The 17,500-nt window shown below is 43.0% G+C and overlaps 1 protein-coding gene and 1 long non-coding RNA gene across 3 annotated transcripts in view; one reads left to right on the top strand and one right to left on the bottom strand.

Annotated features, from left to right (window-relative positions):
- p3h2 (prolyl 3-hydroxylase 2) overlaps positions 1 to 17,500 on the top strand; it is a 125,643-nt gene that overhangs the window by 47,239 nt on the left and 60,904 nt on the right. The window lies entirely within an intron of this gene.
- LOC134450845 (uncharacterized) lies at positions 6,985 to 10,635 on the bottom strand. Of its 2 annotated transcripts, none has more exons than XR_010035159.1 (5): positions 10,421 to 10,635; positions 9,632 to 9,717; positions 8,057 to 8,209; positions 7,815 to 7,877; positions 6,985 to 7,137 (listed from the first exon to the last, which is right to left on the bottom strand). It is a non-coding gene; the product is annotated as an uncharacterized LOC134450845 (long non-coding RNA). The 2 variants fall into 2 exon arrangements; XR_010035160.1 differs by lacking the exon at positions 10,421 to 10,635 and adding an exon at positions 9,809 to 9,904.

Below are 17,500 nucleotides of genomic sequence, written 5' to 3'. Positions count from 1 at the left end.
CATGCTCATGTCTGCCTGTACAGAGCAGCACAATTACTACAAACCATAATAAACTCTTTCATACGCTGCTCTCTCTCTCTCTCTCTCTCTCTCTCTCTCTCTCTCTCTCTCTCTCTTTCTCATCCGCTCCCCTCTCTTTCATACACGGCACACACGCACACACTCTTTCGCGCTCTCTCTCACTCTCTCTCTCTCTCTCTCTCTCATATGCCTCACTCAGTTTCATACACTGCACTCTCTCTCTCTCTCTCATTGTCCTTTCTTTCTTTCTTTCTTTCTTTCTTTCTTTCTTTCTTTCTTTCTTTCTTTCTTTCTTTCTTTCTTTCTTTCTTTCTTTCTCTCTCTCTCTCTCTCTCTCTCTCTCTCTCTTTCTTTCTTTCTCTCTCTCCCTCTTTCTATCTCTCTCTCTATTTCTCTCTCACACTTTCTCTCTCTCTCTCACTTTCCTCCGCTCCCTCTGACCTGCTCTGTACTCCTCAGCTCCCTCACGTTGGCACACAGCAGGACAACAACTGACCAACTCCATCCTGAGATGGACAGGCTGTGAACAGGACACTTAACGAGAGAGAATGTCTAAACTGGAAAGTTAACGAGAGAGAATGTCTAAACGGGAAAGTTAACGAGACGGATTGTCTAAATATTTATAAAGCGCTGACCCCCCCAGCCCCAGCCCAGACTGTAGACCACTACAGATGCTGTTTGTACTGCCCAACAAATTAGCACGTTGAGTCCCTACACTTATCACAGAATACATGCACGCACGCACACACACACACACACACACACACACACACACACACACACACACACACACACACACACACACACACACACACACACACACACACACACACACACACACACACACACACACACACACGGTCCCTAAACTTTGCTTCTTCCGTGCGCCTTCCTCTGATGAGCCATGAGCAAAACATCCCACGCACACATGCATGCACACACGCACGCACACACAATCCGGGGGTAGAACTAAGTCATGCAACTAGAGATGAGCATTTAACCCCCCCCCAAAAGCAAAACTCCTCTCCCGTGGCGAAGGGGGATTGTGCCCCCACTACGAGCTGCTTTAAAGAGCTGGGGATGTTTACTTTTCCCCCTACCCCTCTCCAATACCCCCCAGGGCGCTGGTGTTTTGTTTCACTTGTCTTGTGCAATATGCGGAGCGGAAAAAGGGGCGAGGGCGTCGGGGGTGGGGGGTTTGGTGGGGGTGGGGGGTGTACTGCCGCGTCATGCTACAGTTTGGTATGTGATTTTTGTTTTTAAGGAAGGGGGCTTGTGTTGGAGTTTGGCAAGTGATATAGCTGTCCATCTGCTGTCCTTTATGAGGCAGAAACTCCATTGGTTTTACTTTTTTATTAGTCCTACTCGTATTGTCTTGGAATTTTGATGTGCCTGGACGCATGAGCAGGGAGACGGCAAATTAAAAGTCTGTTTTTCCTGCCCACTGGATGCAGAGGACGCGGCTACTGCAGCCAGCTGGGAAAAAAACCTGATCCCTCGCCTTTCCTTCCTGTCCTTCCCTCTCCTTTCTTCCTCCAAAGGAGTTGAGGTGCTGCACATATGGTGTAAACTTACACCGTGTCCACAGGACAGAGTTTTCAGAGTGAACATGGCTTAATCAAATCACACCTCCCTCCATGTGGGAGACCCACACACACACACGCACGTGTGCGCACGCACGCACACGCACACGCACGCACACACACAGACACACACACACACACGCACGCACGCACACACACACACATACACACAGACAGACACACACACACACACACACACACACACACACACACACACACACACACACACACACACACACACACACACACACACACACACACACACACACACACACACACACACACACACACACACACACACACAGTATAGAGTTCAGAGTATAGAGTATAGAATATATTAGAGTTGAATATAATAGAGGAGTAGAGTATAGAAGAGTAGTTTAAAGAGAAGAGTAGACTATGCAGTAAAATAAGAGGGCTTCAAGAGAAGAGTAGAGTAGAGAACAGCAGAGTAAAGGAGAGTAGATTGTCCCCTTCGTGTCTTTGTGTGCCAGTGAACCAGGAAGTGATGTCCAGGAGAGATAATGGGTGGAGATGATTGGTCAAAATTGAATCGGCCCATTTCCAGCTGTGTGTGAGAAAAACATAGTCTGTGTTAGTGTCAACTTTTGACCCCCTTCCATACTGGAGGGCAGAAGACACCAGGAAAGGCTTAGGCTTACCCTCTACACTCGTCATCCAAAGGGGCTGTTGTCAAACTGTCAGTTGTATGTAACTTTTACAGTTGACATTCACAGTCAAAGAATAATAATTGGAGGTATTAAGGAATTTCCCCATCACAAAAGCTGATGCCCCTTTCTGTCCTCTTTGAAGATAAATCAGCTTTGGTTATTGTAAAGACCATCACGTCACATGTGGCAAGACTGAACAATCGTGATATTTATGAAAAATCCTGTTCGCACCTTTATGTACTCTAAGACACCAAACCCCCTCAGGCACCACAGCATTTTTAAGCAGAATAGCAGAGACATGCACTACACACGCTGGCACACACACACACACACACACACACACACACACACACACACACACACACACACACACACACACACACACACACACACACACACACACACACACACACACACACACGCAGGCACACACACACACACACACACACACACACACACACACACACACACACACACACACACACACACACACACACACACACACACACACACACACACACACACACACACACACACACAGCGGGGGTACTACTGACACTCTTATGTTTACTGTTGTGGCCAGCATTTGTTTGTGTCTGCAGGCCCTAAATTCATCCTGTAATGGACTTACACAGAAGAGAATACCCCCATATCTGTTTTCTTAATCAGAGGAGAATGTCCCCATCTCTGTTTTATGTCTCCGGACCCAACGAGAACCACATGTGCAGCAGAGAGGCCAATTGACTACCAATAGAGAATGTCAACAGCAGTGCTCACTGCGGCCGTTCTGTTATTGTTCTTTACGTGTGTGTTTTTGTTTGTTTGTGTGAGCTCCCAAGGACAGTGTTTGAAAACATCACTGGACAGGGGACAACACAATGGTGCCATCAGAATAAGAAGCAGGCACGTTTGTGCAAGCCAAACATGCAAAAGTTTGGATGTGTTTTAAGAATCTGTTATTGATGGAATGTATTGGACCGAAGACTAACTAGGAGTTGACATAAAGTAGAAAATAACATTAACTACTCGCCTCTATAAGATTCCTCAGAAGACTTTAATACTATTATATTTACTTACTGAATGTTTATATTCTGGTGAATGTGTTTCACTATCGCCTCATCAGAAGTGAGCCATGTGTAGTGAGTCAGCCCAGTTTCCTGGATTCCAGACTGTTAATAGGGATAACATTCGCTGAGAAGATCCCTATCGGGGAATAGCGATCGACAGAGATGCAGGACTCCGACATGGGGTGGAGGTATCTTGATCTCTCTGAAGTCGCTGCCTGTCGAACTTCTCAAATCATCTAACTGAACTGCGAACGAGGAGGGAAATGAGAGAGCCCTGTACACCTTCAATCTCTTAACAATGTCATATGTAGAGATGCACCGGATCCTGATTGTTAGGATCCTGCCGGATACCGGATCCACTGCTTAAGATCCTGCCGGATCCGGAACCGGATACCGGATCCTACGAAAGGGTTGAAACACATAGCCTACTCACACATGTGGGCCCTTTTTATCACGTTGGCTCAAACTATTTTGACTGAAAAGCCTCGGCTACCGGATCCTGGATCCTGGAACCGGATCCGGATCCTGTGAAAAATCCTATTATCCTGCCGGATCCGGAACCGGATCTTGGATCCGGTGCATCTCTAGTCATATGTCATATGTCATAAGTCATATGTACACCTCCAATCTCTTCCCAATGTCGACAAGTGCAGTCACAACGGTGCGAGATGAGTAACCCCTCCTACTTTCTGTTCGTTTACCGAGATATTTCAATCCAGTCCGAATCGGCCATTTCTTTTACCGACGTCCTGAGATAAAAATCACATTCCCCCATGTCCATACATAAAACTAGTCCCGTCGGAATAGTGCTTAGGTGTAATGTATGTATACTGTCTATGTCTAATTGTCTATGTCCACACCTAGAGTATAGAGTCTATGTCTGTCTGCATGGGAAAGTAAGAAACATAATTTCAATTCTTTGTATGACCAGCGCATGTAAAGAAATTGACAATAAAACCGACTTGACTTGACTTGACTTGAATTATTACGTACTTCTCCAATCTCTTAACAATGTCATACCAGAAATGAACTAAGAGAATCTTTGGTCATCCTACTACGTACTTCTCCAATCTCCACGCCAAATGAGGGAAAGTAAAAGCCACTTGTGCTAGTGAAAGTAACAAACATCCAGCCGCAGCCCCATCAGGCAGCACTGTATTTATAGGCTCCAATACACCCAAGAGTTCCTATAATATGAGATTAGAGGCTTGAAGCCACGCTCACATATCCCCCCAACATGTGCTCTTTAGCATGTGTACGTCAGGTCTAACCACCTCTTAATCACACGCACACACAAACACACACACACACACACACACGCACGCACACACACACACACACACACACACACACACACACACACACACACACACACACACACACACACACACACACACGCACGCACACACACACACACACACAGCCCTACCTTAATATCTTTGTGGGGCCCTCCCATTCACTTCCATTCATATTAACCCTAACAATAGCTAAAGAATGCTAAACTGTGCCCAAACCAAACCAAAACAATCCCTAACCCTAACCTGTCAGTGAGGAAATGTTTTTACACTTTTACTTTTCCGTAACAACAAAACTACCCCAGCGAAAGGGGTCAAATCATGTGGGGTCCAGGATTTGGGTCCCACATGGAGCGAGGGCCCAACCTTGTTGGTGTGCTCCAATAACAGTGGCCTCCCGAAGGTAGATTGATGCAGTACACATGCACACGCACACACACACTCACATTCACACTCACGCACACACACACACACACACACAAACACACACACACACACACACACACACACACACACACACACACACACACACACCACCGGCCGTCAACATGTGCTCCTCTGATGTAACCACCTCTTAATTACAGAGCGTCCTTATTGGGCCACTTAAACTTTGAAGTGCCGTCCTCAAACTGATTTAAGGGGAGGATTACAGCTGGCTCTTGGTGTGTGTCTGTGCGTGTGTGTGTGTGTGTGTGTGTGTGTGTGTGTGTGTGTGTGTGTGTGTGGGTGTGGGTGTGGGTGTGTGTGTGCGTGTGGGCTTTTGTGTGTGTGTGTGTGTGTGTGTGTGTGTGTGTGTGTGTGTGTGTGTGTGTGTGTGTGTGTGTGTGTGTGTGTGTGTGTGTGTGTGTGTGTGTGTGTGTGCTTATAACAACGGGGCCTTAAGGAGTGAGCAGACAAAGCGACCTGCCAACACGGTAGAAAGAGAGAGAGAGAGAGAGAGAGAGAGAGAGAGAGAGAGAGAGAGAGAGAGAGAGAGAGAGAGAGAGAGAGACAGGAGGTGAAGACAGAGAGAGTGTGTGAGTGATGAGGACAGGTCTGGTCCTGAGGGGATTGCTGAGCTTGGAGAGGTTACCTACCTACCACAAACACGCTGAAAGGTTCATGTGCTTTTTTTGTGAAACCTTAAAAGGGGTCTTGTCTTCCTGTGCTGTAAGGGTTCGTGTCCTTTGTGAAGCGTCGAAGGGTCTCGCTGTGTCAAACGTAGTGAGTACTCGAGACAAGAGGCAGAGGGATTACCGATTGATTGATGGGTTGACTGCATCCAATTTTGTGGTAATTATATTGAGTAACCGCACATGTGAAACACAATGACTCTCAACAGCATCCAGATTCAGCATCCAGATATTTATTTTTTTTCCATTTTAAATACACGAGAACCAAATCAGTCATCGAGTAATTGCCACCAGTGGATAGAAATCTCTTTTTTCCATGACAGGAATGGAGTAGCCGAAGGGGTCTGGAGGCGGGGGAGGGGAAGTGTGTGTGTGTGTGTGTGTGTGTGTGTGTGTGTGTGTGTGTGTGTGTGTGTGTGTGTGTGTGTGTGTGTGTGTGTGTGTGTGTGTGTGTGTGTGTGTGTGTGTGTGTGTGTGTGTGTGTGTGTTAGCCTACACTGTAAAAAGAGACACAATGGAAATGCATAAAAAAATTGAGGCGATTTATTACGCGTAAAAATATTAAACAAAATTTTCCCCACGTTATTATTAAGCAAATAATCTAAATATTCTTTGCAAAATAACGTTAAATAATTGTGCACTTTTCCCTGTGTCCTTGAATAAATCAGGCAAAATTCTGAAAAAATCAAGGAAATTTCCTCATTTCAATTGGAAGTATTCCCTCAATTATATCACGTGTAATATTGTCGCCTCAATTTTATTGGACATTTTTGCATGAATAAATGATGACAAATTTCAAATAAATCAAGGAACTTTCCTCATTTCAATTGGAAGGATTCCCTTCATTATATCACGTGTAATATTGTCGCCTCAATTTTATTGGACATTTTTGCATGAATAAAATATGTCAAATTACAAATAAATCAAGGAACTTTCCTCATTTCAATTGGAAGGATTCTCTCCATTATATCATGTGTAATATTGTCGCCACAATTTTATTGGACATTTTTGCACGAGTTAATCCTGCAAAATAATCAGATTTCTCCGTAATGGAGACATGGAGCAATATTTTCCACATAGCAATTGAGGCCAAAGCTCTAATCAACTTTGCATTCATATCTATTACAAGTATAATGTGGTTAACAATCAATAAAACAACATCACCAAGTGGTTTCGATGAGTACATCCATTTTATTATTTTAAAAAAAACCATAAAAACAATGGTGTGCACATAGTATCGTAATTATCAGTTTATTATCAACTGTCAAAGCATTGTCATGGCCAAAAAACAAAAAAGATCCTACTTCAGCTGTCAGTTGCATCCCTTAGTGACATTTTGTAGGCCAGCCAAGTCCTCGACTCCCTCTAGTATGTGTCTTTTCCTCACACTGTGGAGCAAAGACAAAGACAAAGGCAAAGACATTTTCAGTTAAAAAAAGAAAAAAGGAATGGAAATCCAGACACACCACTCTCCACTACTAACTCCATTTTAAATTACATTACATTGCACTTACGTAGCTGACGCTTTCATTTGTTCAAAACAACTTACAACTATTATTTTTCAGGGTATTGGTTACAGTCCCTGGAGCAATGTGGGGTTAGGTGCCTTGCTCAAGGGCACTTCAGCCATGGATGTAGATGTAGGGAGAGGTCAGGGGGGATTTGAACCGGCAACCCCTAGATTAAAAAAAACAACTCTCTAACCACTAGGCCACTGCCCCATATAGGGGCAGCCATGGTTAGGGCGTTGGACTGTAGATCACAGGGTTACAGATTCAGTACCTACTCTTACCAACTCCTGCCTCCCTCCATGGCTGAAGAGCTCTAGAGGAAAGCATCTATCCCCACACTACAATTTTGATTAATGTGTAATGTAATGCAATGTATTATCGTCCATTTAACACAGAATTTCCCAACACTATTTATCAATAAAGATGACTCCCAATAGGACTCCCTTGCAAAAGGAGGAATGTACATATTCAATATTATCAAGTGTCTGCAAAGCGCACAGATCAACTGAGGACACCAGCTATCCCTGTCAAAAGTTAATTGTAGGCCTACTTACTGTAATGTCTTCACCATCAGGTGCCCATTCAGATCTGCTGTCAGAGGACTCCTGATCCAGGTTCTGTTGTGTAAAAATGAAAGACATCTTGAATGAAGTTCTTTTGGTGAGATAGTAAAACACAGAAACAACTGGACTGGCATTGGCGCTCATTCATTAGGACAAAGCACAAGTCCGTCAGGATACATAGACACACCAATATTGATGGATTTTTACAAGTTAAGACAGTAAATAGTACTTACATTAATTCCACCACCATCGTCTGCATTCTCAGTGTGGCCGTCAGGGCTGTCGTCTGAAGAAGCCAGATTCAAGAGAGAGAGTTAGTCGGAGCCGCCCAGAGTCTTTATAAGGGTCTCAATTAGAGATGATTGGCCCCCTATCGCTCCAGCACTCTGTTGCGAATCAAAGCACAGGCAGGCGGGGCGGAGCCCACACAGTCATTAGTTAAAACAGTCTTAACGTGTAGACAATAGTTTTAGGCAAAGTATTTAGCAACTAAAAGATTAATAAGCACTTCTTTGGACAAAATCCCATTAAAATGTAACTTACAATATAATAGTCACAAATATCTAAATGCTGTCATAAAGTAGCCATACAGTCATAGGTGCTTTTGGAATAATGCAATTTTGTTATTTAATTAATGCAGTTTGATTGTCATACACTCAGTATATGTTCAAGATTATTTACAGATAGAAAGGATAAATATGCATTTGTTTAAAAAAAAAAAAAAAAACATGTCCCACATAATCTTTTAAAACAAATACATTGTTATAGCAGATATACACGTATATTATTGACATTTTTAGAATAGAATGGTGGAGGCTGTTGTCAAAAGATGGGGTTGCCTAGCCTTTCTTGTTCCCCATTTGGTGTGAACAGTGAGTCGGCTGAATTTTCATCTGTACAATTTAAACAAACATTTAATGATTTCCCGTACACCTAAAACATTTATCTACACTCACTGGCCACTTCATTAGGTCCTAGGAACACCTCTCTAGTGCTGGGTTGGACCCCTTTTGCCTTCAGAACTGCCTGAAACAATACTCGGGTAGGCTGTGGCATTCCAACAAAGACAAATTGGTACTAATTGGCCAAAATGGTGCTAAGAAAATATCCTTATGCCATTATATCTTCAGCCTGAAATGTTGATGTAAGGCAGAGTTGACCCATGTTGACCCTGAGGCAACATTTTTGCGATCTTTTAGCGTTGTTTATGGTGAGCCTGTCCAAATTGTTGCCTCATTTCCCTGTTCTTAGCTGACAGGAGTGGCACCAAATGTGGTTTTCTGCTGCTATAGCCCATTTGCCTCAAGATTTGATGTGCTGTGTAATCAGGGATTCTCTTATGCATACCTCGGTTGTAATGTGGGGTTATCTGACTTAATTTTGCTTTTGTATCAGCTCAAACCAGTCTGCCAATTCTCCTCAGACTTTTGCCATCAAGGCATTTTTGACTACAGAATCGCTGCTCACTGCATTTTTTTCCTTTACAGTACCATTCTGTAAACCCTAGAGATGGTTGAGTGTGAATATACCAGTAGATCAGTCTTTTCTGAAATACTCAAATCAAACCCTTTCAGCACCAACAGTCATGCCATGTTCAAAGTCATTTAATTAACCTTTCTTCTCCATTATGATGCTCGGTTTGAACTACATCAGATCATCCATCTCAACCATGTCTACATGCACAAATGCATTGAGTTGCCACCATGTGATTGGCTGATGAGAAATTTGCCTCAATGAACAGTTGTAACGGGTGTTCCTAATATAGTGGCAGGTGAGTGTATGTGTGTGACATTAGCTCAGCAACTCACCCTATTGGATCATCCTCCACTTCTGGGTCCATCGCCCTGGGTACTCGCTGCTGGCTGTGTCAACGTGCATGGGTGGCTACCCACCACTGTTCAAAAACATGAGATGAGATTTAGATGAGAATAAATATCACACAAAATATTTATGACATATCACTAAAAACAAATACTGTCTCAAACCTTGCATAGCCTAAACCAGTGGTTTTCAAAGTGGGGGTCAGGGACCCCTGCGGGGCCGCAAGAGGGTGCTAGGGTGACCGCAGCAGCTTGGCAGGAAAAGCTAATTAAAATAATGTAATAAATTGAATAACCGAGTACATCAAAATGAAGTAAAAATAAGGAAAAAATATATATTTCCTACAGTAAAGAACTGCATTGTCATGATTCTGTGCATCTCTGAACATTACTACCTCTATTATTATTTTAAATATCCCAAAGGGGCCATTGACTCACAGACCTAAACAATGGTTATAAAAGGGGCGCACAGAAAAAATAGTGTGGCATGAAACATGTAAGGGGGGCCTATGCCAGACTCTATTGGTATATTGGGGGCCTTTCCATGCTGAAGTTTTGGAACCCCTGGCCTAAGCAACTGAAACAGTGCCAGCATGTATACTGGCACTGGGCCTGTTTCAGGGGGCACTTCAAGGACATCTGGTCAATACATTTGTATGACTGGTGTCAATAGTGAGTGGGCTGAATTTTCATATGTGCAATGTAAACAAACATTTAGTTATTTCCCATACACTTAAAACAATTATCTATATGTGTGATATTGTCTCAGCAGCTCACCTTTTGGGTCATCCTCCACTCCTGGGTCCATCCCCATGAGTGCCCACTGCTGGGGGCTGTGTCAACGTGCATGGGTGGCTACCCAACACTGTTTAAAAACATGATGAGATTTAGATTAGATTAAATATCACTAAAAGCAAATACTGTGTCAAACCTGTCATAGCCTAAACACACGAAACAGTGCCAGCATGTTCTTACACTGGGTCTGCATCAGGGGGCACTTCCAGGACATCTGGTCAATACTAAAAGCCTACTGAGAGAGGAAAAAAGTTAAGTCACAATTTAGCTTTCATGACTGTAATTACTACAGGAGTGCAAATAAATACATCAACAGATTCAAAACACCATGAATTATTTTTAAGTTCTGCAAGACAGCCCAGGACAGACTATTATATTCTTAAGAACATTTCACTATCTTAATTGAATTGGTCTAAGTGTGAATGTGAATATGGTCTAAGAAAAAGAATATATACTTTTATACTTTCCATCAAGTAACACATTCTGCAGACTGGTTAGCTAAGGTAAGAGGTTGGAAGGGGCACACTGGTGGTAATTCACACCTATGGAGCCCGTTAAAAGAGCTATCAAAGGTGCTAACTTGTACATTCTAAAGAGCAATTAAGGCCTCTGCCATCAAAATCACTCACTGCAAATTTCAAACGAAGTCACAGGAACCCTTTATAAGGCTCTAAATTCATCTCAATTCACTCTAAAGACTAGCAAAATTACACTTACTAAAACGGAACACATTATCAAACATTATGCCATTAAAATCGGCCAAAAACAAATCTTCTACAATGCACATTATATACATTAATGGTTGAAAGGCAAAATAGCGTGTATATTAAGGCTGAAAAGTGCATGCAAGGGCATCCAAACATGCAAAAATGTAGCTAAAATATTTTCCCTGGTGACTAGCTGGCTAGCTGATTAGCTCAGTGCACGTAAGTTCTACACATGGCTGGAATCTCACACGTGCCTTCAAACACTGCGCAGCCAGAAACCTATGATATAGCACTAGTTAGCAGAAGTTTGGTTGCTTCAAAGTTCGTTCTGAAAACTCATGAAACGGCACAGCCAGAAACCTATGACATAGCTCTAGTTAGCCAAAGCTTGGTAAGTTCAAAGTTCGTTCTGAAAACTATGAAAAGTCATCTGGTGTAAAATAGCACACCCAATAGATAGCATTCAACCGTAAGACAGTCCATTGGGTAGCCAGTGCTTCCAGGCTAAGCACAGGTTCCTCGTATCTAAAATCTCATCAAAACAGCTCATCCACAACATCAAATCTTCAAACTATGAATGTGAAGCAGCTAACTAGGATGATGGAACTTCTGAAGTTATTTAAAACTTACCTGAAGTCTCTAGGAGGTTCTCTTCGGTTTAAATCCAGGGAACATGACACCAGCTTGAAAGAAAGACGTTAGAGCTTAACAAAGCCCCTCCCCTCCCCCACCACCAACCAAACTTCAGCTCCCCCTAATTTGTAGTGAGAAATTGGGCAGAATACCTAATTTTTTCAAGGCAGATTTTGTGTCTTATTTATTATTGTAAATATCCATAATTTTTTGGAGGAAATACATTTGTGCAATTTATTAGGCTACATATGCATATAAAAATCATGCATTCTTGATTTCTTTATGGAAATTTCCCAGCCGAGTAGCTTGTCTTTTTTCAGTGTGTGTGTGTGCGTGCGTGCGTGCGTGCGTGTGTGGCGAGGGGGGGGGGGTGATCATGATGTCCTGGTGTACTGTAAAGCCTCAGCCTTTCCTTTTTTGCTTTTTTTGTAAAGGGGGGTGGGCATGTCATGGCCCAACAGGGATTACCTTCCAAACCAACTCTACACACACACACACACACACACACACACACACACACACACACACACACACACACACACACACACACACACACAACACACATACACACACACATACACACACACACACACACACACACACACACACACACCCTCAGGTATCTCAGGAATTCCAGATGCCAGCAAGCCTGAGCAAAAAAAAGGGGGAGGGGGGCTGTTGATGAGGTCATAGTCAGGAGGCAAGGTCATGACCTTTCTCAGCAGAGAGAACCCAGATGACTTTGGTTCCTCCCCCAGTAAGGTCACAGTGGGTAGAGGACAGAGAGGGCCCTCTGCCATTTCATTTCCTGCTACTGGACATCTTCACTCCGGCCACATTTTTTCTTTTCAGTGCATTTGATCTTTTTTGACTTGCTATTCGTCATCTGTTATGTGCACACTGCCCCCTGTTCTGCATCTCTATTCTGCCTGAATAGTTCAGATGCAAAACCCCCTAAGTGCCATTTCAGAAAATAATCTTAGTTAATTTTTATTTAATACAAAGTTGCATATTTTTTATTTTATTTATGTAATATAACTATTTATATGTATTATCAAGTACATGAATGTAAACCAAACCAACAACAGGGTTCTCTAAAAAATATAGAAGTGCAGGTCTTCAGAAATGGAGTTAGGGGGTTTTGCATCTGAACTCTTCGTATGCCCCCATATCTGACACTGTGTTCTTTTTTATGTATCTGTCCTTTCTGCCTTCCTCTTCTTCACATATTGTATGTCCCCCCTTTTATCTCTCTGTTTCCCATCCCATTTCTCTACCTTGGTATTCTTTTTTTATACCACCCCCTTTTCAGTTTTCTTTTGCATTCTGTATTTATGTATATGCCCTCTTTGCTTCTCTACTACTTACAAGCACTGAGGTGTTGAGTCTTATTACAAATGTTGTAAGATGCTGTGCCAATTACCTATATGGGAAATGGTGTATGATTTTCCAAGAAGTTCAAGCAGTTCAGCAGTGTTTCCCCCAGAATATTTGTTAGTCAAGGTGGTGGGGTGTTAAAAGTATATATTTTTTGGCTAAACAACTTTAGATATAAAGTTAATATATCTTTTCAGGTCAAGGTGGTAGGTTGTCAAGGTGGCCGCCTTAGCAATAAAGTGATGGGAGAAACCCTGAGTTCAGTCACCTAACAGTCACATACATGTAAGTGTTATGTTGTGCCATTATTTTGTTGTAGCAAGTACTAAATTATCTTCAACCAGTCGCACAACAGTGTTTCACCCATCATTACTACTTGTTAACACGCCGTAAAAAAGCTCTTCTTGTCACTAACAGTTCTGTATACGAAATAACTTTCTAATGGATGCTCTCGTTCACTGCGTACTCACTTTCTGTAATTTGCTGCCTTCTGTTTGGGACTGCTCTCCAAAGGCCCGGTAAAATACCGCCTGCTGTGTTGCATCACAGAACAGCAAATTACAGCTGTGTGTCAAATAACGACTTTGCAGCCCCAAGGACTAATGGTCCTGTTGTTGTTGCATCACACATTACAGCTTTGAGCCTCAGGGGGTGCTACAGCCCTCCAGAGCACTGCGGCAGAGCACAGACGCACATTCTTGCCGAGAAGAAAAGAGAATCTGATTCTAAAAAATGTCAAAGCAGGCAGTAAATCACACACACACGACACGCACGCACACACAACCACGCACACACACATACACACACGCACACACACACATAAAAGATAATTCACTGTCGTTTCGACTGATGCAGGAGTTTGCGTGGGGGAAATTCAGGCAGACAGTAATTCTCCTCTGACATCAAGTCTGCACAGCCCAAGGGAGCACAGATTCTTAGGATTGTTTGTCTTGTCAATTTTGCTGTACATGTATTTCCTCTATTTCGCTTTCACACTCCCCATCTCGGTTCTAACTTTCTCCCCAAAAACTCTCTTTCTCTCTTTCAAAAAGCCTAGTCATATACAATACTACTACCTCTTAAGGTAGTGAACCTAGCACTAACACTCACTGACACTAACACTTTCTGCTAATCAGTGCCCACAAGTGTCGTGCATTGTTTTCAAATGTGTAAATGTTTTGAAAACTGTATTTGGTTTTGGTGGTGTGAGAACCTGTTTCACATTTTGTGTGAGCAATAGTCTCTAGACTCAAAACGTGGCAAGTCTGAAGCGTGTGTAAGCGGTTGAAAAAGGAGTGTACAGATGTCCCTGTGTTTCTGCTGTGTGTTGCCGTGTCTGCAGTTAGAGTTATAGTAGATATGTCTCTGTCACATTCCAGAATTCCATGACAGTCAGAGTTCTGTTGGCCTGTTGTGACCTGGTGATGAATGATCTTCATTAGTGTCCAGAGAGCTGTAATGAAGCGGCCGAGGAACAGACAGACCCAACACTTTGATGAAGCCGCCGCCACATGGCATCTCAAGGCATCTCAGCCACCGTCACATGGCCTCATGGCCTCATGGCCAGGCATGTCAGCGAAACCAGAGATTCTTTAAGTATATAGAGATATGCCAACATAATAGGTTTTTATGGGCACCTACCATGACCAGGTTCCGGTCTGCCTAAAGGGGCGTGTCATAATACTCCTAGCATTGAATAGAACAGTCCTTAGGTCTGCCTAGGTCTGCCTAAAGGGGTTTTTTTGCCCCCCGTTGCAATAATAGAACCTGGAAACAATGGGCCAATGGAACCTCTCTCTCTCTACTCTCTCTGGTTAAACTGCCACATGGCAAGGCATCTAGCCACATTGCCCCATAGCCAGGAATCTCAGCTGAACAGCCTCATAGCCAGACATCTCAGATAAGCAGCCACATGGCAAGGCATCTCAATAGCCACATGGCAAGGCATCTCAGTAGCCCCATGGCCAGATATTTCAGTTAAGCAGCCTCATGTCCACACATCTCAGATAAGCAGCTGTTTAAGTTCCTGTTCAGTGCTACTTAACAACCATATTCACAGAGGTAGTTACATTTACATAGTTGCATAGTTACATAGATATATTGCTCAGAAGCACGTAGTTGCAACATTGATGCTCTCCTCAGAGACACTTGCAGCATGTATGTGTTGTCCAAGAGGTAGTTCCAGAATCGATGTTATGGAGTAATGGCTTGCATAACATTACTTAAACCACTGCCAGAATGACAGTTATTTCGGTACAGGAAAGGAAGCCCTGACTGGGGCAATATGGTATGCTCTTTGTCAAAGGGTGTTTGATCCATGGAGGGTGGCGGAGAGTGGGGGTGTGGAGTGGGAGCATTGCCAAGCATACTAATTATATTATATGAATTACATTCCCAAATAACTATATTATATTCATTAAATTCCCTCGTAATTATTTTATATTAATGACATTTCCTAATAATGACGCCACTTCTGGCCTCACTTCGAGCATGTCTGTGCCATGGTGAACTCCAGAGCCATGGGGTTAGATCTGAAAGGGGATAGGGTTGCCCAGTGGGGATGGCTCATGCAAGTGTTTGTTAGGTAGTTCCAGAGATTCCTGAACAGTGACTTCGGCAGAGATCTGTTGACTGCGGCAGGGTTAGCTCTTCATGGGATAGGGGATCTCGCTACAGTCCCTTCTCTATCCTCTTTCTTCAGGGCACATAGTTGACATGCACTTCCTGCTGTGTCCGGATAGGCCTACAGATACTGCTGTTTTGGGATGCACATGCTTTCTTTTTGGCAAGCAGATACTATTTGCACTCACACTCTAGTTTGTTTACAGTCACATTCTGCTGTGTTTGAATTCAAATACCGTGTTTGCAATCAGAGACTGTTGTGTTGTAATTCACAGACTGGTGCGTTCTAATTCACAGTGTTGTGATTATATTCATTGACTGCTGAGGTCTAATTCCCATTCTATTTGTTGGGTTTGTATTCACATGTTGTTGGACTTTTATACTGCTTCATAGCATACTAAGTGTGGACTTGGTGAGTGGACATTTGAGCCCAGGAGGGAGTCATGGTGAGTGGCACAGCAGATCCAGAGGGGCATGTCAGCCTATTGTCTGTTAAAAGTTGGTGAACCACAGGAGCCATCTTGGAAATATCATTGCAAGGGTGAAAGTACAGAGCATTGCTTAAAGTGAATGCCACATAATTACCATGTACTAATTCCATTCTTAACACTGTAATAGACATGTAATTGCCATATACTAACAGCATTCCTACCACTGTAATGGGCATGTAATTTCCATGTACTACTGTCACCCATGGCCATAACCCGTACGGTACCTTTACCCTCACATTTATTACAACTTCATACCCTGTTGAGGGATATAAAGTGCACTCTTTTGGCCAAAATAACATTAAGCAAGATGCTTTAATTAAAATAAGCCCTGTCGTCTGGCCCAGAGAGATAAAAATCACAATAAATTGGATTTTTAAATTACTCTTAATCTCAGACAAATAAGTTTTTCTGGTAATCGTTTCATCTTGTAACTATCGGTTTATGTCTAATGATTAATGATCTCATCTAGAGAGAGAGAGAGAGAGAGAGAGAGAGAGAGAGAGAGAGAGAGAAAGAGAGAGAGAGAGAGAGAAAGAGAGAGAGAGAGAAAGAGAGAGAGTGTGCGTGCGTGCGTGACCTACCGTGCCGTGTCTGCCCCAGCTAGAGTGCTCCTCTTCTGGGCCTCTTGGTGGCATCTCTGCCTGTGGCCTCAGCCAAGGCACCGGTCTGCCGACTATCGAAACCCCAGTCTTCCAAAAATAACAACCACGCCTCCCTCATCCCCTCATATCCCTCTTGCTCACTCTTATCTTCTTTTTCTTCTCTCCCCCACCCCTCTCTCTCTCCCCTTTTTCTCTGGAACTGTAGTGTGCTGTTATCCGAGTATTTCATTCCTCTAGTAACTCATTCCTTCTTCGCACATCCACTGTGTGTCTGCACATTCTCTCCTCATGATGTTGTTAAACAGAGTAAACAGAGAGACCGCCTGATCTCAGACACTAAGCAAAACCAAAGCCTGATGGTTTTTGTATTGAAGCAGTTCCAATGTTTATATTGTGTTTGGTCACAATGTGAGTTAAAATTTCCTCTCCAAACCACAGTACAAGGACACATGCAATTTGTTTAGAAATTCAATTAAATTCAGCATTGGCATGCTGGTAAACGCATTGTTCTATTATGGTCCGGAGCCTGGTATGTCTGGTTGGCGTGCATCTTTATTTGACCTTAATATACATTTAAAACCTTAAAAGCTAAAAAAGAGTTAAATAACAAAGTCATTTTCCACATTTCTG

Source organism: Engraulis encrasicolus, chromosome 6 (genome assembly GCF_034702125.1).
Source record: "Engraulis encrasicolus isolate BLACKSEA-1 chromosome 6, IST_EnEncr_1.0, whole genome shotgun sequence".
Lineage (NCBI taxonomy): Eukaryota > Metazoa > Chordata > Actinopteri > Clupeiformes > Engraulidae > Engraulis > Engraulis encrasicolus.
This window is presented reverse-complemented; position numbering and strand designations above follow the sequence as displayed.